Source organism: Haemaphysalis longicornis, unplaced genomic scaffold (assembly GCF_048455015.1).
Source record: "Haemaphysalis longicornis isolate Haplotype H1 unplaced genomic scaffold, Haemaphysalis longicornis Haplotype H1 scaffold_2, whole genome shotgun sequence".
Taxonomy (NCBI): Eukaryota; Metazoa; Arthropoda; class Arachnida; order Ixodida; family Ixodidae; genus Haemaphysalis; species Haemaphysalis longicornis.
The window spans coordinates 180,716,160-180,741,019 of NW_027526295.1; the positions used below are offsets into that span (position 1 = coordinate 180,716,160).

A 24,860-nucleotide genomic window follows, 5' to 3' on the forward strand; every position below is an offset into this window, starting at 1 on the left:
ACATGAAAACGTGGTACATGCATCGAAAGGTAGGAAGAACGTATACACAAAGTAGCGCATTTTTATAGTAAAATTTGGCCCGTGAGAAGCTACTAGAAAAAAAAACGCAAGATGATGACAACACCGAAATGAAAACAAAGGAACGTGGAATGAGTAACTCACAAAGATACAAAAATGAACAAGACAGGCAAGAGTGAGACAAAAGAAAATTAAATCGAATAAAAAGGCAATGTACATGGGACCAGAAAACAAGCGAAGAAAACTGACGGAGGCAGACGATAGCGAGAAATAGGGGGAGGAGCGGGCGCGTTGTAGAAGGAGCCTGAGGTATGGATATGGGGGAGGCGAGGAAGGATGTCAGGGACGCTAGGGACTCTCCGGGCTCGCGGCAGGCCCTTTGGGTTGTTCGCACGTCGCGCGCGCAGCCCTAATTAGCAGGGCCGAGAGGAAGCCTCGGGAAAAGATGAAATGTTGGCCGGTAAAAGGGGAGGGCGGGAGAAAGAGACAGGGAAGTGGCGGGTGTGGGAAATTGGGTTGGGGGTGCCCCTCTCCCGCACCAAGGTGCTGCTGCGATAAGAATGGCGGTGACAAGTAGTAAGGAAGCCGGTGCGCTCTCTACCCCATTAAACGCCGTAGACACGCAAAATGGCTCCCCCGGAAGCGAATAACGGAAAGCGGAGGGAGATGGGAAGCGAGGGATGACAGGGAAGAAAAGTGGCTAGACGCTGGAAGAGGAGGAGAAGACGGGAAGAACGCGTACTTCCCGCCCCACTTCGCGCGCGCGTCGGCCACCAGGCTAATTGTTATTAACGCGCGCTGTGTTGTATATTCCTTCCCCATCCGATGAACTTTTCCCAGAAATAATAAAAGAGGAGAGAGGCGGTGAGGTAGGAAAGCGAGCGGTGTAGAGATGACAAGGGCTGGCGAGGGGGCAGTGTGGCCGGTTTCGACGCGGATAAGACGCGGGGAAAAACGCGAGGCGAAAATTGGGCAAAAAGGAAGACGAATGGGAGCCAATCGCTTGCCGGGCTCTTTAGCACGGGAGCCCTTCTCGCACTTGTGGCTGTACGGCGCTAAGCCGCTCCTTGTTTCTTCCCTCTTAGCACTTCGGCCGTTAGTCCACCTGACAGCCCGTATATATACGGGGAAGGGGAGGGGGGGGGGGGGGGGTGCGTGACGCATATACGCGATGTCGCTGTGAAACGAGCCTGTGGTGCGTTTTGTTTCTTTCCACGGCGACAACTCAACACGTACGCTGGATCGTGCAAAAGCGCCGGTGATTGCAATGGGCCTTACACGCTGCAAAGTTTTCAGCAGGTATCTTTGGAACAATGTAAATCGCAGCGCCCCTCCACGATTGTAAAAAAAATGTTTACGACATATTTTCTTAGTTACGTTGAGGAAAAAGGAAATTAGACAGAAAGAAAGTTCCTTCAAATCTAGAGAAATTGTGGGTACATAAGAAGTTGTGCGTGATCAAAGCTGTAATAAAAGTTGCTGCCGGGCTAGTTGGTTCATAGCGTTCGCAAAAAAATGTCAGCGTAGAGCAGACAAAATACGGAAAAAAGAGATGTTGCCTGCGCCAGTCGAGTCTGTCTGTCCTGTGTTGTGTCCGTTCTGCTTTAGCATTTTTTGCGAATACAGAAGTTCGGTATACACCATATAATAATCAAGACGAGAGGGTAGCTATTTATGAATGCAGCTGTTTTTTTCTCAACAGGGACATCGCTGCCTCATTATAAATCATAACCACACAACCGGATGAAGAAGAGGTAATACAAACTTGGGAAATAAATATGAACAAAAACAAACAGAACAAAAAATATACAACATACGCGAAAAGGAACCTGCGAAGAAGTACGGACAATTTCGACACCTTCGACTGCCTCACTGCACGCATTCTGTATATGCGCCCACCTGACCTGTTCGATCAAGGCATTCAGAAATTTTCACAACGTGCTGTTAAGGGTACGCTCGCTGGTACCTTTCATGACCCTCGCGTGGTTTGCGTCGTCATTAGCCATCTTCCCGCAAAAAAAAAAAAAAACAACAACAAGTAAACAACCTGCCCAATTCACTCGTCCCATCAATGCGGGTGACATGAAATTTTCGCTCTGATAGAAGGGGAGTACTCATTTCTGCCTTCAAGAAGAGAAAAAGAATGACGTCAGTACGAAGCGGAATGACCGCCATTTTTGACCGCCACTATTTAAGAATTTGAATGTGAGAGACTAGTTGGACCTTCTATTGATCTGCTGTTGCGGAATATCGAGCCGCTCTGGACTCTTCCTCCGTGGCGTACTTTCTCGGTATCCGCTGCCCGCAACTGGTGCCTGGTGCGTTGTCACCCATAGCGATGTGGAATGAAGCTGAGCTCTGAGCGCATGCGGCGACGTATGTAAGGTGCGTCTAGAACGTTCTATGGTCCGTCGCCCTCTCTCAGGACCCTCCTCCGGCGCCGTTGTTCCTCCTTGCCGGCACGCGCTCCGATTTTCTGCGTGGCTCTGCTTACCTCACAACGATTTTCTGTGCGCTTTTCCTAACGACGCGAAATCCCGGACGAATTGCAGAGAATTGTTGCGATACAGATTGCCGACTTTATAAAAAATTTCGTTCTTCAAAACAAAGTTCCGGAAGACCCCAACCCGTTGCCCCCCGGATTCAGCCGCTGGCCAACAGTGCGGCTAAGGCGTATAAGAACTGGCACGGCCCTAGCGCCTAGTACGGCTCATTACTTCGTCGGGCGTGGAAACTCGTACAGCACTCCTAACTGCCAGAAATGTGGTACCGGTGCTCTGTGCAGTGCGCGACGCCTCCTGTGGGAAAGTCCGGCACTCATTGTTCCTAGAGAACGCTGCCTAAAGACACTAGGCCCGCTACGACCGACAGACTACTAACTTTGGGTTAATCCACTTCAAGCCCCACCTCACAAGGAGCACCTGCTGGACACTCTACTGATTTTCATCAGAGAAGCCGGCACTGGGGACTACTTCTGGCTGCCTTTCTTTCCCTGTTCTCCCCACTCTTTACTTCCCATCCCATTTCCGATTCTTTACCGAGGCCTGCAGTCATGATAAGAGGACTTCTCACCCTCTTCATTCATTCATTCATTCATTCATTCATTCATTCATTTATTTATTCTATTAAATTTTTAGCGTTCATTAGAATCATGTACGCAGTTATTTTAGAACCTTATATTAGAAACACGACTGGGAGGCTATCAGGCTAGTGCGTAATTTTCAGTGGTGAAGGATAGGCATGCCAAAACAACAAAATGGTAATAGAATAAGCAGGACATATAATCGTGATGGGGGGAATAGAAAAATATGATATTTTTATTAATTTGAGAAACTCCATAGATGGTATGTTGGTAAAAGTATCGTGAATGAACGAAGGGCGCTCAAAGAACAGTACACTTTTCGGATCATTCAAGCATTAATAACCAGCAGTACACGTACGGAGCTCCATACCTAGCCTTAAAAAACGCCGAAATAGAAAAAATTAAAATAATGATTAGGAAAGCTACCAAGACCGCTCTGGGCCTTCATTTTATGGCACCCACCGACAAGCTGCTTAAATTAGGCGTGCATAGGACGTGGGAGGAGATGGTCGAAACCTACAAAGCCAGCCAACTCGAACGCGTCAAGCTCACTCCTACACGCAGAGCAATACTCCGCTATCTCAATTATAGTGAAACCTACATCGCGGACACGAACCAGAAAGCCAGACTACTACCGGGATTCCGAGAAACAATATAGCACGCATACCATTTAACATGCACACCACTTACCACAACGACAAAAGAGAGGCAAGATCGAAGGCACTCCTCCGAAAATATGTAAATGATTCCAACACAAGATACACAGACGCTGCTCGATACCCAGACCACCATGCTTTCGCCTTAAGCGTCACGGACCTAGGGGGCAGGGAACTGGCGTCGGCAACAGTACCGGCTAGTAACACCGATATGGCGGAAGCAGCCATCGTCTTGGCCATAACAACCTGCTGTGACAGAGCACTCATATTCACTGACTCCCAAGCGGCATGTCGGGAACATAAAAAAAAAAAAAAACACGTGTCCGCGGCAGCTCTTAAAATCGTAAAGACGCGGCCCTAATTTCCTTACCCCTACGTCACTTGGATCCCGAGGCACGGATGAATTGCGGGAAACAAAACAGCACACGCTGCAGCCCTAGAAAATGCCAACCGGGCCTTCCTGCCACCCAACGTCCGTGCCGCAAAGGGGGCAGCAGACATACCAACCACTTCGCATATTGCAGAACTACCGGCTTGACCAGTGGAGATAACCCACAGCACACCGCGATCGCAACAAGGAAGAAAGCGTAATCCTTCATCCCCTCCAAACAAACATGTACCCACACGGAACAATCATGAACCGCGTCTACCCCACGAATTTTCCGTATACCTGCCCCAATTGTGGCATACCCTACACCCGGCTATGCATGGTCGTGGAGTGCCGTTACGAGGGCCGCCACCCAGACCCACCTGATGATAAGCAAGCCTCCTTAAAAAAATCACGCCATATCCACGGAATTAATGATGATAAGTGGGGCGAAGCTCGAGAGGGGGAGATCATCGGTAACCGTAACTCTCCCGTGAAAGTTCGCCCATTACATCATTAAGAAAGACGTAAGACTGTGTGCGTACATTGTACAAATCCACTTTTATTTTCGGAGTCAATGCTCCAAGGCCCAGACCTGGTGAAAGACCCCGCGCCATCGAGGACTACCCCGCACCTCCACCACAATTTGTCACGTAGGATGGGACACAACGGTAAAGAAAGAACTTTTATTTAGGGCGAACTTGTGCCCGAACAAGACGAGAGGAAACGAGCAAAGGTCCTTGCGTCTCGTTCGATCTCCGAGAACGACTGCCTGCGTTCGTGGCGTGATCTCTTGCGTGATCTCCCCCTAGCAGTGCACGTGCGCTCGCGCCTCCGTTGGCGAACACAGACAAGCTCGCGCTCCCGGTGCCGAGTTTGCGCTGCCGGTTGCAGCCGGTTCTTGCGCGTGCAATGCGGCCCACTTTGCGACATCTCCGAAAGCATGCGGCGGTCACGTACCACGAGACACAAGGGATGGACAGACCCATGGCTTTAGGAGCTTCGCCCCTAAAACGTCGATTTCCGCACCACAAGATAATGCCTCTACCTCAGAAGAAAAGCTGTCAGGCGTTCATACAACCGGTGAACAGGACACCAACGACCACTCGGAGGCACTGCTCTTCGACGAGGATCCGGAGACCCAGAAGAACTTGGTGAACCGGGCAACGGCAGACACTGCCAGTGGTTTACTGGACTGAAGGACCCTACCACCTCGTAGGGGAAAGAACCAAGCCCTAGCTAGTTTTTTTCAGGAAATAAACGTTTATTTCTCTTTCTTCCTAGACGGCAGATGGTTATGCATAAGAAAAAAAAATAGCAATATTGCTCTGAGCGCACCTCCGTAATGTTTAGGATCTGAGCAGTTTGTTTTAGAATAAAGATCTTGGGGAGAAAGTACGCGCATAATTTACGCGAATTGCGTAGCCCTAAGAACGGAAACAAACAATTGCGCATATTCTGCTACAATTCTGTAGTATCTACCTGAATTTCTTTAAAAGCGACGTTCCTAAACACCTAATTAGCCCATATTTTTCCTAATAAGTTGGAAGGTTTTCATTCCTTAATTTGTGCTCATGCAATAAAGAGAAGAATAAAAGACAACTGGTAAGTATTTAAAATATGGAGGACGACGGTAAGTTTTCTACGTTGAATAACGTACAGGCCACTGGTGCCTGCCGCCTTCTCAACAATTTCCGCGAATTAAGTTCCACAGTTCCTAATTTACCTGCAGGCACTCACTCTCAGCCTTCTCTGAAACACTTTGCAGAAGCAAGCGCAAACCATTTTCCCCTATTATCGACATAAACGTGGCTGTGCTCCGTCGCGCCGTAACCAGAGTTTCACTGCATGGCAGCTTCGCTCTTGTAGCAGCCGACGCTACGGGATGCTTCCAGGCTTAGTGAGGACGCCTGCCTCCGCACGCCGCAGCGAAGCCATAAAAGCGGCGACACGGCGGAGGCCGGCCGTCAGAAGAGACGAGAGCGGCTCGTTCCACGCTGTCTGGCTGGCTTTGCGCGGCGCGAAGCCTTTCGGAAACCAACGCGTCGTTTATACCGCATGTCTACGGGTACGCATGCCCGTGGTGCGGATGCAAACGCCCACCGGCCGCACGCGCAACTTTTTTTACGAGTTTCCGCCACGCGACTGCTACGTGCGCGATGATCCCGGGCTCGATGTAGTGATGTGAAGGGCGTTTATAGGCCTCTGTGACTGTGGCGCCCGGCACACACGCACAGACACACTTCATGTGTCGTGTGGAGTTTGAATGCGAGCGTTTTTTCTCGGCGGCATCATGGAGATGTTGGTGGCGGGTTGTACATAACCACGGTCGCGTGCAATGGAGAGCCAGGCGGGCGGTGAGTGCGCTGGTTGAAGAGGTTTATTCGAAAATGGGTGAATATTACGACGGCCGATTTGGTATATATGGCGGCCGGATGGATAAAAAAATGTCGCCAAGTTTTCGGGGAAGCAGTTTGTTTACGGCCGCTAGGAAAGAGGAGGAATAGCGAGTGATACGAAAACAGTGAAAACACTTTGTCTGACCTCTGATTGACGCAGAACGTGGTAGTCACGTTGCTGTTCAAAACGAATGCGGCGTACACGAGAAGGATGTACGAGTGGCTGACGCTGGGATAGGGGCTCTGCTTATATATTTGTAAACATTGGGTTGCGTAAGTCAACTGCGGAATGGGGAGGAGTGATAGAGGCATGGAGTGCAAGGGCATTTTATTCGGTTTTTACTCGGTGTTTCCGACCAGAAACTTGGAGTTGAATATTGAATATTACTTTTGTTTTGTTTACAACAAGCGAATGTGGACTGGGCAGAGCAAAAGTTATTTGTGAGACCGAATTCCCGCCGGAAAAGTGAATTCCGTTGGGTTTGGTATATGGGACAATTGCTTAAATACCTGCTTAAAAATTAAAATGTTAAAAGCCCGCTTTAGGTTAATTAAGCTAGTGGGCTACTGTTCTTTTATATACATCCAAATTTACCTGTTCTTGAACACTCACTTCCAGAAGGTAGGTTTTCTGAAATGAATACATTTAGGGGAACATGATAGGATTTCTATGCTGCCCAATAAGCCTTCTGCGGAGAACAAAATTGTCCCGAAGAAGCTCTGAATTGTAGGAGGTAGAGTTGGGAAACGTCCCGAAATATTGCCGCTCTAGAAAATACGCTAATTATCGACAAATTGCAGCAGAGGGTCTCTCGATGCGTCTCATATGTAAATCCTAGCGAAGAGCATCTCGCTCCGAATATTTTAGGAATGTCTACCACTCATTCGGTGAAAACCGATTTGTCAATAATGACTAGGTAATCACTTCTGCATCTGGAGGTGGTCAGATGTTGATATTCCGGTCTTCTGTCGACCTCATGGATCAATCGCGCATAGATCAGGACTCAGCCGATGCTGGGCCCTATACGTACAAACCCTTCCCCTGAACACAGTGTGTTTTCTCGATCGGTCGCCGAAACTCCAACGTTAAAATTGCACCGTTACAGGAACCTTCCAAGGATATCTACGCCGTAATTTACATAGCTGTCCAACTCACGTCCGTCAACTAGCGTATAAAACCTTCGTCCGCCCACAGCTTGAATTCGCCGCTTCTATATGGTTCCCTCACCACAACTACTTAATTAATATGCTAGAAGCGATTCATAATAGGGCGGCCCGTTTCATTTCACGCAATCATGACTACCACAGCAGCATAACTCAAATTAAGCACAACCTTTCACTTCAACTGCTCAGCACTCGCCGCGACATTTCCCTTCTCTGCCTCTTTCACAAATACGTAAAGTACAGCAATAGACCAACCCCACTTCACCTTGATGTTCCTTCCATTACTTCCCGTAGGTAGCATCATCACCTCAGTTTCACGCGGTTGTATGGCTCAACTGATTCGTTCAACTCATCTGCTCTTCCTCGCGCCATACGTTTGTGGAATGGTCTTCCAGACAACATCGCATCAGAATCAGACAACAATACTTTCCGTCAATCACTGCTCACTCACTTTTTGCAATAAGGTATTACCACTATTTTCACTTTTTTTTCTTCTGCCATGTCTTGTATCCCTCTTTTAAACTTCCAAATTTTTTCTGCTTGAAGACCAAAACAACCTGTCATAGCACGTGCTTTCTATTTTTCTTTTTCTTTTTTTTCTGCATCGCACTTTGTGCCTGAGTACGAACATGGCGTACTAAAAATGTCTTTTTACGCGCGCGAGTATGTTTTGCGTTTTTTCCTGTGCTCTTTCCGTTGTGCATACTCAAGACTACAGAAACTGATTGGCGCACTTCGTCTGCGCATATTTGGTTATCTTTGGTTGTTGTCTTGTTTACCTATAGCCTGTTAGTGTTCAGTATACTTGCACTGATTGTGCGCAGTTTACGTGTGTGCGATATGCTACTGACTTTTCCTTTTCTTGTTATCGTTTTCGAACTTACACGTGTATTGCGAACCTTGTCGTCATTAGTTGTTCTTGTTCTAATGTGTTTTTTAACTCGTGATTTTGTGATGAATGATCTGTAACTCCTTCCTTTGTTACCGCCCCTTACTCAATGCCCTGAACAGGGGCCTGTAAGGTATTTTGAATAAATAAATACATGTTGCAGTAAATGACACTCATTGTTATATTACGTGATGAAGGCTCTGGCTTACTTTGAGGGTGGACATGGGGAAAAAACAGAGGCGGAAAACTGAATTGAATTGAATTGTATCGGATTGGATTGGATTGGAATGTTATATACTGTACACACGCGTTGTCACTCATTTACATGCGCGAGTGGGCAATGCCACGGGTGATTTACGGTAAGAACGATCCCCAGTGCTTCGCCCACTCGTCATGATTCACTTCGTGGAGATGCGTGAATTTTTTTCTCCTCCATCAGAAAAGCGGCCGAAGCTTCCGGGTCGAACACGCATCCTCCGGCTCAGCAGCGCAACGTCTTAGTGACTAAGCCACTGCTGCAGGTCACGGGCGAGTTGAGAGCAAGGACTGTAGGAAAAAAAGCATATATAATGCTTCTTGAATAAATAAATAAATCAACGAAGACATGACCGGAGTCATGTCGACGCGAACATGCAAGTGCCTTAGTTATACACAATGCCGCAGTTTGTTTTAATCCACGTCATCTCTTTAAGGCACCGCGAGCACGGCCTGCATTCATTGTTCTTGGGTGCCAGTAGAAACCATGACTCACGCGCACTCTCTTCTTTGCGCTTCCTTCTTTTCTCTTCCGCGCTCTCAAGACAGTACATATTTCCCTCGCGGACTTTCTTCCCTTTTAAAATGGGCGCCTTTCCTGGTTAGAGGCTGCGGCAGCGGCTGCAAGCCGCGAAACTCGTCGCCGGCCTGTGAACGCCGTCCCGCGGGGCCCGTTTGTTTTGATCAGCGCTGATTCGGCGATTCATAAATACGGCTTTGCTTTCGGGGCCGCTGAGACGCGCGCCTATCTTTCCTCCGGGGTGGGGGTTTGGAGGCCCCCACCGTACACGCAAGCTCCGGGGGAGTTCTCAAGAACTTTGGTCGCAGGTTTCAGCTCAAGTCTTGCCCCTCTTCTCTCTTCTCTCCTCCTTCGAGTATTCCTTGAAAAAAAGTTCTTAAAAGATGTGCCAAGGGGTAGAATTTCAAAGGAACGGCCTTAGCGTAAACAGGAGCGGCGGCACGTCAATTTGCATCTGGTACTGGGAGGCTGCTGTCCTGGATGGCTTTTAGCTTGACCACGTGTTGGCTTTCCCGGAAACACAGCGGGGAAAATTCGAACTCGCTCCTTCCCTTGGGTCTCTTTTAGAGGGAAGCTGTTAGCCTCTCGCTGGTCGGAAAATTGTGTGCCGTAAACAAAAAACCCAAGCAGGATCCAGCAGTTCTCGCCCAAGACGCCATGCGTCAGGCTAGGAAGGACTCAGCATTTGCCGCCAGAGAAGCCCAGTGCAATCTTGCCTTGCAATCAGGCATACAGCATGGAGTTTAGTATTCGTTAAAAAAAAACACAAAACAAGCATCGAAACCGCGCGATAGATGATAAGGCGCACGTGAAGGATGGGACCCCCGTATGTGTTTCTGGTAAAGACTAGGTTTGCAGCTGCTCGCGACGTTATTCGCGAGCAGCTGCGAACCCCGCGTTGTGCAGCAGCTATGCGCTCGCGATGACGTTATTCGAGGGTGAGGGCATGCGTGAAGCTCTGCTGCCAAAGTAGCCGAGCGCAAGTGGCAAGCCCGTCGAGACGACGAGGAACATTTCATACCCTCCCAGACCAGCATGCGTTTACAAAAGGTTCACTGGACATCCATTTTCGCAGCGCGAGATGGCGGCCATTTTTAATTACTAGCGGTTTTTTTTTTTAAATGAGAACATGAAAAGGAGTCGTGGGAAAAAGGCTGATATATGTGACGCTCAGCGCTAAAAAAACCAGCGTCTTGAATTAGGGAACAAACTCGGGTGTAAGACATCATAGCTCATATTATGGGAAATAAGGGGAGTAAAGCCACGAGCGTAACAGAATCGTAACCCAGAGACGGAGCTAGAGAAAAAGAGATGGCCCAGTGGATGGATCAGGTAAAAAAAATTCGGTGGTAAAGATGGAATTCGCAAAGATTAGGTAGGAGTGGTAAGAAGCTGTAGAGCTTTCGTTGTGCAGTGGACATAATATCGCAGGTGGTGCTGCTGCGGCTTCTGATGATGATATTTAGGTGTAAATGCAGGTAATTTCTGAGAATAGACGGTGGGCCAGTGCGTAGAAGTATGCTTGTACTTGGTTTAGTGCAATTGTTGACTGTTCAAAAATTTCGCGATGAGGAGCGCAGATCTGGCTTTACATTTTACTTCAAATTGTGCTGATACAGTCTACTAGCCCGTTTATTACGTTCAATTCCTCTGTATTCTCATGATCTCTAGCAGCCCATTCTCTAAAATCAGTTTCACTGTGATTTTTCCGAAATAAGGGGAGGCCGATGTCGGGATTGGAGGGGAGGATGGCGGTGTAGTCATAGAAAAAAAGTTTCCGTCAAGAACCCCACGTAAGACGTGACCTAGAGCACTGACATTCTCCACTGGCACATAGTCTCCTACGCAGTCCTTCGAGACACCCAGTGTTTGAATAGTGCACGCAGTGCATTGAAGTACTGAAGACCAGGGTATTTAGCCCTGGCAGGTAAGAAGGTCTGACAACGCGTTCCTTCCTTACACACTCACACATCCCTTTCAAGACAAAGCCCAAGGTTCTCCCACGCACGTCAACAAGCGCTGCGCATTTCGGAGCCTGTAGTCGCCCTCTTCACCAACCAAGCAGAGACCATATTCGACTTAAAAGCAGCAAAAGCGAGACAGGAACAAGACAGACGGAGATGGTGAAGAGAACGCGGGCATCCATCAGATGCCGTAACTCCGGCTGCAGCTATGCGCGCGGGAAAGCGCTTCCTCTTCAACGGGCGAGGCGCTTCCAACGGCGGCCCAGCCCGTGGGCGAAGAGAGCGAGACGCTGGCAGGCTGCAGCGGCGGCAACTCGTCCTGGCCATTGATATTGATGCGGCGGCACTGTCTGTCGTTTGCCTTTTGTTCCCCCGCGGGTCCCGCGGGGCGAGGGCTCGCGGCGGCGATGTGTCCTTGTTAGCGACGCTGATTTGACGGGCTCCGAGACACACTGCGTGCGCGCGCGCGCGCCGCTTCACCGTTCGAGCGCACACGGTCACCGGGGCCCGCGGCGGCCCGCTGTCTCAGCGCGGTTCCGCACTCACCGCCTCCGTCTTTGCTCGTTCCGCACCGCTTTCCTCCGTTGCCTTTCCTCTCGCCCACCTCTTCCTTTTTCCCAGCTATGCCCGGCAGAGCGCTTTGTCTCCTCTCAAATATTTGCCTCGGTGTGTAGACACTGGCCACCTTCCCCCGCGGTTATGTCATTCTCGTAGTTTGCGTGTTCGGCGCTGCTTTCGGTGAAGTTGATAACGGGATAAATGAGAGGGGGTGAAGAGAGATCGTGTTCCTATTTTCGATAAGCTGATAGCTTGCTTCTTCCTTTTTCGCCGCCGCTTTGTTTTTATCACTCAAGCGCGTCGCCATCAAGCTTAAATTGCGTGTTTTTGTTGAACATTCGATCACTGAGGCGTAGCATCTAGACCCTTTGTTGTTTTTTTTTTCTCACTTTGAAACATTCGCTTCGACCACCCTCGTAGTTGACTTGTCAATTTAAAGCTTCTGCGGTGACTTCCTAACGATAAAGTGGCGTATATAATATGGCACGATACTTGTTCGCGAATTTCCCGGTGGCCTACGTCCTTTTTTTAGATTTTAGTCGAAAAGCTTCTTTATTGCTTTGCGAACCAGCCGCTATTCGAGCTCGATCTCCCAGGATTCGCGGCTTGTGGTTTCCCCAATTTGTCGCTGGTTAGGGCAGCTCTTTCGTCTTGATTATTACATGAGCACTGGGGAAGCAGCGCCGTCTTACTTCAGGCTTCAACTTTCTTTTTCTTTCTTGACTTCTTCATTTAGAAATTTTCATTGCTCAAATTTTGTTATCATTGCACGCGTAAAGAGGCCTTTGTTTGTTTTCTTCTTCTTCAACGGGTGTAAAAAATAATAGCAAGGAGTGCTTACAGTGTATAAGTATGAATTGGAAGTTACGGCACGTTCACCTCCTTTTCGGACACCGCTCCTATTCATCTCCATCACCAGCCGATACCTAGTATTCAGTGGCTGTAAGTATAGCGAGTATGTCAGCTGTTGCAATCACGGAAAATATATCGTTTTGCTAAATGCACCTGGAGCAAAAAATAAGCGTTATTTGGAATTAGGTTTCATGCGCGTGGAAGTCCCACAAGGCGTACAGCACTTTGAGGAGTCAATGTTCACAAGATCCTCTTCAGTAGTCAGGTGTCAACGTTGATGCATGGCGAGTTGGTTTTCCATATTGTTGAATTCACAGTGCAGAAAACAACAAAATAACAAAAACGAGCGGGAGAGCGAGACACACAGGCAAAACACACAGCGCCAGTGTCTCGTTCTCTCTCTCGTCATTGTTTTTTCTTGCGCTGGGAATTTAAGAAGACATCAGGTGTTTAACGTTGGAATGACCATGATTCGAAAGGGCTGTTTAGTAACAGTAACTTTCTGTGCCAGCACCGCGGGAAATTCTTATTCCATGTCAAATTTTTTTATGATTGAAGCGTAATTGGGGGGAATACCACCGTATTTTAGATACGACGGCATCTCATTCACTCGCCTTGTCCCTCCATACGGCGTTGTTGTCCGTCCACACCCCTCCTCGCCGCGCGAGCTGCGCTCTCCGCCGCTCACCCCCTCTCCTCTCCGATAGCGAACACTCTCTCGCGAGGGGCATTGGATTGGATTGGATTGGATTGGATTCGATTGGATTGGCTTGGCTTGGCTTGGATTGGCTTGGCTTGGCTTGGCTTGGATTGGATTTGGATTTGGATTGGATTTGGATTGGATTTGGATTGGATTGGATTGGATTGGATTAAAGTGGATTGTGTTGCGTCATAGTCGCGCCACGTTGCGTCATAACCGCGGCAGGGGGTTCACGGCACGTTTCACGCGATGGGAGAATCAACCTAACGGAAACAACAACGGAGCCCCCTATGCGTCGCATCTACACAGGGGTTCCCGCGAGGGGAGGTGGGAGTAATTTTTGCATACGCTCTGACTTCTCCTAGCGCCCACTGAGATTCACGTTGATGCCAGTGGCGTAAGCGTAGGAGCTGTCTTTGTCTAGCTACGCGAAAGGAAACATCATGTTAATGCTCATGCGAAAAAAGTGGTATTTTTGCAGCCGTACCATTCCATAGGGGTGATTTTCCGTACAAGCCGGTCAGCTTTCCAAGCGTTGTAGTCCTACAGAAGGGCCAAGCACCAGGCCGGGGATTCCCTTGTATACATATTTTACTGCTACGTGCCCGGCGCCACCAGGGCACACGAATGTACAGGCCTACAAAATGACTTCCACAGCAACGGTGGACGCTCACCTAGGTTATGCCACATGCAGTTGCCTGTGGCATAACATGCTGTCAGACTCTTTCACCCCCCGTCAATGTGGTGTTGTTAAGGCCGGTGGGGGTGGGGGCGGACCCTCTCAAGGGTAAAGTCAGCTTTCCAGGAGTGAATCCTCTTTCAAGGGTCCGCACTGGACCAGGAAGGCTTGCACTCATTACTGAAACATGTGGGCGCCCGACGGTACGAGTATTCAAACCCGGTACTTCCCGCATAGGAGGCGGGTGTCCTACCTCAGAGCCATCGTTGCGGTATGGCTGCGCATCGCAGCGATGGCTCATAGGTACAGCTTTCGCCTCGTATGCGAAAGTGATCCAAGGAGGGAGTTCCGGAGGTATGGACGGCAGTGCAGAAATGGAGTAGTCAACTGCGTTAAGAATAGCGCGACCTTGAGCAGAAGTCATCAGGTGCTCAAGTTGGGCCTGTAGCTGGCACGCGATGGCACGCGATGCGTTCTTCAAGTGTGTTGTATATTCCGAGTTCCAGAAGGACGGCGCTGCGGGCGTGTGAGGGTACTCCAGGACCGATGCGATAAAGTGTACAGGACTCGAAGGACGAAAGCTGAGAAGGCGAGGGTTGCAGGTACGGAATTATGCAGTGTATCCGGGACATAACAAAAGCGTCGATGATGCGGAGCAGGTGATGTTCGTGAAGTCCAGCTCTTTGGTTAGCAACCCGGCGGAGGAAATGTGACAGCTGGGTGATCTGAGTGTGGGGCGTCCGCATAGTTGGTACCGAGCTGCCTCCATAATGTAAGGTGAGACCGAGGATTTGGAGGGCATCAAAGTGCAGTATGTGGGTGCCAAAAATTTGTATCTGATGAAGAAAGCGTTTGGGTGCCACCCCACGTTTGTCACTAACAACGAATAGAGCAGATTTTGAAGGTGATTTAGGGAGGCCGACAGACGTGACGGGGTCTTGGGTAACATCACACACGCCAGTCATCTGGTATATCAGTTGTAGTATTGATAAGTTAAACATATGTGTCAAAAACTCTGCAATTCGGTCCGCATATTGTCGCAAAAGGGCTCTTGCAAGTGTTATGATTCAGCGCGCCGTTATACTGCAAGCTTCGTACAGAGCTCTTGTGGTTTGTGGACCGTTAGCGCTCTGGGGCCCCAAGAGCAGAAGTTTATTCGTTTTGGAGCAGCGAATCAATGATGCCACTCTGCTCGAGTCCTGTACTGTAACCTCGCCCAGAGGGATGTTGTTCCTGTATTGCATCGGCTCATCTTTCGTCACGCAGTAAACTAGTTAAATTTGCCTTCGGCTTCTTCTTGTCGTCATCAAGGGAGCAACTTTTGCTGTCCACTCTTCACTACGCTACCTCGCATAAAGGAGGCGACGGAGCATGGTGCTAAGAAGCCTTCCCGAATGCAACAGCTGGTTGCCAGCGGTGGGATCACAACTTCGCAGCAGAAGGGCTTCCGGTTCTTAGTTCGAGCAACATTGCCCCTATTCCTTCATGAGTTACCTTTAACAGTGAGCCTTCAATTGAGCCGGAGCAACACTCTGGAAATTTACACACATCCGTATCAGAGAAGACAGCGTATGAATACGCATTAAACTGTGTAGCTTTTTGTTCGGGGTCAGTGATGATTTTTTTTATTTACTTTTAGTTTCGTAATCTCTTCCTTAGTCTGACTCAGTTGGGCCAGAAACTTTTGTTGGTAGGTTTTAATGATTTAATCTCATGTAGCTTTGAAATGCTGGTTTTTCGAGTTCTTGACTTTAGACAGCAACTGAACCTTTAATTCAACATACTGGGAAGATCCCGTTTTATTCTTCCTTCTGAGGCACTTGATTTTTCCCCTTAAGTTATTATTACTTTGCTAATCCAGAGATTTTGACGATGATTTCGCCGTCTTACAACTAACAAATTTTTAAATCGAAATCTTTCTTAGTTGGGCCGATGGCACTCTGTCAAAAAACTAATGCGTTTCCCGCCACCCAGATCGGTTGGTCGGCCGAAACACTCTGATAGGATCTCTGGATTCACGGCGAGTGCGTAAAACCGGTCTTCCATTGTGTCACAGCGGTACTTGAAAATCGCGAAAAAGGAACGGTTTTAGATATCACAATACCCGCATCGATGGTTTACAAGAAGAACAATTTTATATCTCAATCTCATAAACCACGTACCGGTATACATTTAGATTGTTCGCGAATGCGTTTACTTAGTGCGCAGAAAAGCGTCGCATGGGTTCATTTTTCGTTTGCGATTTGGGTCTTTGTAAGTTTGACGATCGATTGGCCGCACTTTTAGAGAAGGTTGGACGCACTTTTGACGCAGTTTTGATGCCAGAAAGCTGTCGCGCTTCTCTGGACTTTCTTTAGGAAGGGATGGTGTGTTTGTTATACAGATATCTGCAGCGGCGCCAAAGTATCGCCACGAAAGCACAGGTTCTTTTTTGGTAGGCTCTAAATAAGAGTTAATATATATATATATATATATATATATATATATATATATATATATATATATATATATATATATATACATATATATATATATATATATATATATATATATATATATATATATATATATATATATATATATATATATATATATATATATATATATATATATATATATATATATATATATATATATATATATATATATATGTCACGGGACGTTGCCGACAAGGCCCCATGGGGTCATGGCCCACCATCCTCGACAACGATGACGACGACGAGGACGACGAAGGAGCGACTGGTGTGCAGCCTACGCGCACTCTGTCATAACCACCTGTACATAATGTGAATAGACCATCCATCATCTGACAACGTTCCTCTGACCTGTGTAAAATTTTGGTCACGTGATACGGGGCGCGGGGAGGGTGTGGATGGATGGATTTTCTCTTCCGTGTGAATCCCCTTTAACAACCTTTTCTCGCAGTACTGCTTCCTATTCATGAAGTTCTTTAGGTATGCCAAATACTACAAGGTTAATTGATTGATTGATTGTAGGGTTTAACGCGCCGACGCAACGAAGGCGATGAGGCGCGCCGTAGTGGAGGGCTCCGGATTAATTTTGACCACCTGGGGATCTTAACGTGCGCCGAAATCTCGTACACACGGGCGTTTTTGCTTTTCGCCTCCATCAGAAAAGCGGCCGCCGCGGCCGGGAATCAAACCCGCAACCTCGTGCTCAGCAGCGCAACGCCTTAGCCACTGAGCCACCGCGGCGGGTAATACTACAAGGTTAGACCACCTGCTACGATCCTCTATGTAAAAACGTTTCATTTGATGGGAGCTCAATTCCGCGTGTATGTGATCAATAGTTGATTTCACACCACCCGAGTACAAATCTCTGCCTTCCAGTTTAACTTTTGTCTACATACTCCGCCCCTTTTGCCGTGCTATCTCGGCTCAGCGACTTAAACTACGCTATAGTCAAAGTCACCCCCCACGAGTTCAGATCGCGCAAGACCCAAGTTGAGCATATCTAGCTTCAATCACTGTCGTAGCCGCACTAATTAATTCGCTGGGCGCGCTTCGTCTGCAGAGGTGGAAACCGTTTTGGCGGGCACTGGCTTACTATGATTAACATAAGTTTCAGCGCAGTAGAGACGGGGACTGATGTAAACATCTGCTGTCAAAAGATGCGTCGGCAGTATTACAAGAGATTATTGATGCCGAGTTCATAAACAGGCCATTCAGCAAATAAGTAAGCCCCCCCCCCCCCCCCTCTCTTCGCTATCGATGAAAGAGATCAATATTTTGCGCACGAACCCGTGAATCATGACTGGTAGATTGTGTTGTGGCAGCCGCTCATATGTGTGTTGTTCTATGTTTTGATTACCGTAAAGTTCCGAAAGAACGCCCACCCAAACTACCGACATATCGAGGGAACAATACGGGATAGGCCAGCTTTCGGGTCTGGTGCGATAAACGACACAACAGTGGCCTCACCACAAACTAAAACCGCGGAGATATCATGTAAAGAAGCCGGACAGGATGTGTCTGTTTCGTTCGAAATCGAGACATCGGAAGTGTTCGCGGCCGCAGGACGTTTTTCCGGAGGGAGCTCCCATCGCTTTCGAAAGCGTCGACACTAGCGCGATTTCGAGGAGTGGGTGATCTTCTGGTTCGTATAGTAAATTGAATATTTCATTCCTAAAGGTGGGTGGGCGATGTTTCGGGGTAGGGTGTTCTCTCAAAACTTTACGGCAAACTGTTGGTTCAGTGCTCGTGTCTGTCTAGTCTTACTTCTATTTCCCCCCCCCCCCTCCCTTTGTTGGCCTGTGTTTTCTGTTAATCATTGCGATGTCCAGCGGCCAAGCACCCAGAACCATATGTGCTGCAGGAAGCAGATGAATTGTGTATGCTGGGATGTGCACTAGCTCGTAGAAGAGGAAACAGAGAAACGTGCTACCGGCTCACTACTGACCGGTCGCCATTTTCGCGCCTCGACAGGCATTCTAATTTTTTTTGGCTGCGTCTAATCTCACGGCAACCGCGAGAGTTATCTCCGCGGAGTTCTCACGGCAGTTTCTATAAAAGTTGGCTGGCCTAAAATTCGCTGAACATTATTACCTCCCAACGTAACCTAACAAAACCTAACCTAACGTATCATAACCTACCTAAATACAGCCCAAATGCAACAATCCTAACCTAGTCCACCTCAATGACACAGACTACAATCTATATTAAACCTAATCCAACCTATTCTACAAGTCCTGTACGTGGATCTGCTGATATAACAATAACCAGAATAAAAAAAAAACATTAACAAAATCACCATAATCGAACACATCAAAAATATCGGAAACTAAAAAAAGAAAACTTCAGCATGCCAGACTCAAACCTGAGCCTTCTCTTTTAAAAGCAAGTGATATAACACCTTCGTAAATGTTCGTCCCATAAAATCTCCAGGGGGCGTGCGTAGCCAATCAGAGACGACTGCTGTGAGAAATTCCTGACGGGCGACTGCTGTGAGAAATTCCTGACGGTAATTCTCACGGTTGCTGTGATAATAGACACTACCATTTGTTTTTAGATATAGCCAAACGCACCTGTTACGCCTGAAACGTTCGCTGGAGGGGATAAATACGGGTCGCCTGGTTCTTCTCAGCAGAAGGCGGGCTTTCATCGCTATACGGTGCAATGGACAGCTGCATCAAGGAGGAAGAGATTGGTGAAGGCACTGATGGTATTGTGTACAAGAAGGACAAACGGAATTGCAAGATCGGGGTGCTTAGGTAGGTTCGCCCCGATACGGAGGATGAAGTCCTACCACCAACATCCATCCGAGAGATCCGCCTACTCGGGGAGTTGGCACACAAGCACACGGACCGCCGGGAACGCGGACTGACGGAGGGCTTCGAAAAAATATACCCAGAGTTCGAGTTTGTGGCCATGGATCTCAAAGAGCACCCTAGGAGCATCCCCAAGAGGGAGACACTTTATAGTAAGGACGCTGTGAGAAGATACTTGCGGAAGATCCTGAATGCGACCATGTTCGGCCACATGCGTGGTGGGCTCCACCGTGACCTGAAACCAAAAACCCTGCTGGTCGACAACAAGGGCAACATAAAAGTAGCCGACTTAGGACTGCTCCGGGCCTACGCCCTCGAGGTAGTCACACTGTGGTACCGGTCTCCGGAGATCCTCCTTGAGGCTCACCGCTACTCGACGCTTGTCGACATCTGGAGCATTGCTGAACGTCCTTAAATTGCTGAAATTGCTGAGCATGAACGTCCGCAAGCCCCTGTTCCATGGAGTTTCGGAGATTGATCAGCTGTGCGCATTTGACGCATCCTTGGCACCCCAATCGTCCGAAGTCAGGGGTTCCCGACTATATCACGAGCTTCCCCAGCTGGGAAGAGAACATCCTCTCCACCTTGGTGTCGGACATGGACAGGGCTTTCGACCAACTCAACAAAATGCTAGGCTACAACCACAGCACGGTGGCGTCTGACGAGGAGCCTTTTTGCCGCCTGTACTTAGACTGAGTCGCGCCCCAGGCAGCCGGATTCCGGGGGCCTTTCGGCTGCCTCACAAGGATTCCCTGTACTTTCTGTCAATAGACCGCTGGATGCCGCAACAATAGTTATAACGTAAATAATAAATAAGTACGTAATGAACTGCGAAGTAATGCACTAAAAAGCTTTGTAAATGCTGTATGTTCTGACAGAGCGAAAAAGAGTCATTAGCGTCTAGTTGGGACCGATAATTTAGACTTTACTCTTGTATACGCAAACCTGCACTGAGCGAGCCGACCATATGCTTACACATTTTCAAATATGTAGTTGTTTTACTGTAAAGTAAGATATACGGTTAAGCTGCATCATTTCAGGCATTGAGGATTAGTCGGGGGGCTGAGGCAAGAAAGTTTGTTCGCTCTTTCCGACAGAATTTATTCTCTGTGCTTCTTTACAGCTATTTCAAACGATCTGAAAAGCAACCCTGGTGTGTTGAGAGCACAGAGAGGTATATCCAATTTTTCTGCTGGCACAACACCTGAATGTATCGCGTTCACCGCCAGTGTAAGGGATACGAATCATGGTCGCTGTTACTTCTCCCAGGCTTAGCCCCTGCACTGATCACAAGGGGACGTCTATAGCTGCCTGCTTACACATTTTCTTACGATGGTCGATAACGTTATGCACCCTAAAACAAAATAAAATGCCACGACGTTTCTTGCTCTTGTTTTTGTATTCGAACTGAAAATTTGCAGCTTCCAATACTACGCTTTACGACAACGCTTCCGTGTGTCATGTTGCAATGTACAGGCGTTACTTGACAACGGGTCCTCAGGCGAAATTACGCACCATATTAAGAGGGACTGCCTGGCTAATTTGTCTCATATAAACTTAAGTCATTATCTGTCGGAGACATCAATCGAGACTGAATTATTGATTGATTGATTGATTGATTGATTGATTGATTGATTGATTGATCGATCGATCGATCGATCGATCGATTGATTGATTGATTGATTGATTGATTGATTGATTGATTGATTGATTGATTGATTGATTGATTGATTGATTGATTGATTGATTGATTGATTGATTGATTGATTGATTGATTGTAGGGTTTAACGCGCCGACGCAGCGCAGGTGATGAGGCGCGTCGTATTGGAGGGCTCCGGATTGATTTTTACCGTCTGGGATTCTTTAACGTGCGCCGAAATCTGGTACACACGGGCGTTCTTGCTTTGCACCTCCATCAGAAAAGCGGCCGCCACAGTAATCGAGATTAAAGCATTTAGCAAATAAGAAGGTTTACCAATCAATCCCAGAGACTTCGTGATCTCCAGAATTCTTAGACATCTCTGAAGGAGGAGGAGGAGTTGGAAAACTTTTGTTAGGATGGAAGGTTGTATGCCCATTTGGAGAAAGTTGTGACGGCGTAAGAGTGGGGCTCCGTGGTGGCATGAACAACAAATTGTAGAGAGATCATTCTCTATCCGTGATGCCAATGGGAGTTTTGCATTTCTATGTACCAAAAAAAGGTGGTTCAAGCTGGAAACAGCGCAGCGGAGGCAGTTAAACGTCTTTCAAGGCAATCGGCTCTCCAGAATAAAGCTTATACATGAGTAGTCCCCGATTTCAGAAAAAGAGAAGAACTCAATATTTTTGAAGTTCTAAATATTCTCTCCAAAATGTGCAAGCAAAACTGTGGTTGCGGTAATACTGATTTGAGCACACCAATTTGACAAAGCGGGATGTAGTCATGGGAGACGACGGTGATTGCAGTACTCTTATACATACAAAGAAAAAATTGAGGAGCGTTCACGTCGGCACCAGTTTCCGGGCCAGCAATGTGTATTTGGGGTTGCACAAAAAATTGGACTCGCCATTTCACGCCGGAAGAAGTGGATGCCGAGTGAAGTAGCTGCAAAAACACTACTGATTAGGTTACAAATTGCTTTATTGCTAAACCGGCATATCGCGAGCCTCACACGGCGCTCTAACGCGCATACACCACTTTAGACAGCGGAGCTGTTTAAGCTCGACCGCGGTCCGGTGTCGTTAGCAAAAAAAAAAAAAGCAAGGGAAGAAAAGCTCCCCGGCCTGGCGCGACCTTCGCTAAGTTGCGAAGGCAGAGCCTAGCGGAGCCTAGCTATGACGTCACTGCGCCGACTTCGTGTCGCCCCGTCGACGACGTGTGCTCGGTGCCTTGTGACTACGAGCCGAGCACATTATTTACACTCCCGCAAAAATCAATAGGCCAAAGAAGTATGTAACTCCCGAGGAAGAAGAAGCGCAGCGCGAACGCCTTGGTGTCGAGACTAGCCTAGCAATAACGTAGCAAAACTTGGCAAAACTTAGCAAAGCCTAGCAAAACTTAGCAAAACCGGAAGAAGCTAGGTCGACCCCCAGCTACGCTATTTCTCCAGCCTTGCATCACTAGGGCAAGCTTCGCCAACTTTTTAAATATACGCCGTCATAAAGCGGAAGCACCGCCCTACTACTACGACACAAGCGCCGCCTCGTTCACCGCACCTCCAGTTCACCACCGTTCACCGCACCTCGTTCACCGCACCTCCGCTGCTGCTCTCACGCCGGAAGAACCTCCAACGCGCGTGACGTCGTAACTACAGAAGCGCAGGCCCCCGTGTACAGGCACCGGTGCCACACTCTTTCTGGCTTCTTGGCTCGGTCCCTGCGGCAGCACCACCATCACACTCTTGCAAAGACCAAGAAGCTTGGACTTCCACAGCTAGCGCCCACTGACCATACTACAACACCCCCCCCCAATCCAATCGATTCGCCGAGCTTTTCATAAATAAATTATACACTAACGCCTCTTACGCACCACCGGATACCATCCACAAGTTGTACAACGTCACAAGGACACCTTCCAGCCATTCGCCACAGCAGATCTCCAACACCTGGCTTGGTACTGCCCCGCATACGCGCGATATAGAAAATTCCGTCCCCGCCCCCTCCAATCCCAACATCTCTGTCTACCCTGCCGACTCTTTTGGCAGCCATGCTTCTACTCGCTATAGCTGAATTCCTGTTAAAAAGGGGTCTCACACGTGGAATATAGCTCGCTACAGCCTACTAAGGTCTTCGGGCCGTGCACTACACCTGCGGACCGCCGAAGGGCTACAGTGAACCCTCATCAAGACCTATAGTTCAGTCCTGAAGAATATGAATTCAGCCTAGTTACTCCTCTCCCGTCTTTCCCCAGAAGCCCCAAAGCCTCCTTGTTTGTGAATGAAGGTCTTACAACAACAACAAGCCCCGCCTGCCTCCGCTCCTCCGGTTTGCAGCGGTCCTTCTTACCCACCCGCGGTGTTCTCGGTACTGCAGTGAACCAGTACTGATGCGCTGTCATCCCGCCCTTCTCGTCCTTATCTGCAGCCGGCATTCTTGTCGACGCGTCGCCGGGTCCCCGATACGGACGTGAGCCGCGCAGGATATGACACCCCGGCTCCCTCCTGATTTTAGCGCGCATACGGGGGATTCATATGGGAGCTAAAGGTAAACAGCTTCGCCGTTGAAAAATACAATTATACAAGAGAATGTTTTTATAATGAGCCTCGATGTGAGAGCAGATTTTCTCCGTTCGAGAAAAAGGCGTTAACATTACGTGAACGCCTGCGCGCGTTGTACCAAGTCACGCTCACCCACGCACACCCACAAATGACAAAGCGATGACATTTAACAGCGGGTGCTTCCAACCCCTCTCGTCTTTCCTTGATCACACGACGGATATCTGCTGGTTGTTGAGTCATATGGTTCATACCACAGCCTCTGCAGGCTCGGGATAACATGAGCGCGAAGTGCCTGCTTATGCGATAAAGTGCAGGAGGCACCAGGGGCGATATTGCGTCACTTCGTGCCGCAACGCAATCTCTGGGGGAGGAGTATGGGCCATAACAGCTGTCGCGGCAAAAACTGATGGGCCCCGTATGTAGAACGCGTAAGAAAAAGGCTGCGCTAGCTATGGGCTGCTGCTGGTTGATCTCGCGTCGATAAAAACTGGGCTACAGTTTATGATGGTTTACATCTAGCGCCTTCGCCAATTTATTCGTGGTCTAGGACAACACAGCGACATTGACAATGGTTGCTTGGGACACTGTTACTGTGTGCGGTGGTCGGCGAAGATGACTTTAGAAATTATGATGGTTTATATATCGCATATATGCCAATCTTCTATGAACGCGATTACGACGGCAATAAAAATGATCGGTTCATGCGAACAACGCGATCTCGGGTAGCTGTAGATATAACCACCGAAGCGGTAAATAAAACCGGTGAATGAACAAAACAACCGATGGAAGGAATGATAAATATGAAGTTTGAAAAGCACTCACGATTAGATACACTTACTGACGCTATGACAAAGCAAACGAGCGCCCCAGTGTTCTCCAAAGGGACGCGCTGCTCCTCTCCGTACCTTTACACAGACAAAAATGTCGGCTGCGGCGTGAGCGACGATACCTACTCGGCACAGAATGTGGAGTAGAGGTTTGGCTGCGGCCGCCGGAAAAGTGAAACCAGAAGTAAAGTGAACCGAAGGAAGCGTACATATCCCTTACTGGGGATGGGTCCGAAATACAGAGGTGTCATGTGATACGCGGCACGTCCGCTTGATTCAGCGACAGCGATGAGAAATACGCAGCTTGAGCGCTGGTGCATATGGATTGCTCAAGCGCTGCGCCAAAATGACGGGCTTGTTTTCGTTAGCAATACTAAAAATGTCGATGCATGGTGACGGCGCGGGGATTTGCTAAAACGTTTAAGCGGGAAAAATCGGAATTAAAGC

At 48.3% G+C, this 24,860-nt stretch overlaps 1 protein-coding gene and 1 pseudogene across 1 annotated transcript in view; one reads left to right on the top strand and one right to left on the bottom strand.

Annotated features, from left to right (window-relative positions):
- LOC144167544 (uncharacterized) overlaps positions 1-24,533 on the bottom strand; it is a 57,460-nt gene extending 32,927 nt beyond the window's left edge. Inside the window, exon 1 of the mRNA XM_077696778.1 lies at positions 24,409-24,533. The gene's annotated coding sequence lies outside the window, so the exon portion shown is untranslated. The remainder of the gene's footprint in view (positions 1-24,408) is intronic.
- LOC144168432 (cyclin-dependent kinase 1 pseudogene) lies at positions 16,782-19,805 on the top strand (annotated as a pseudogene).
- Positions 24,534-24,860: the final 327 nt, after the last annotated feature.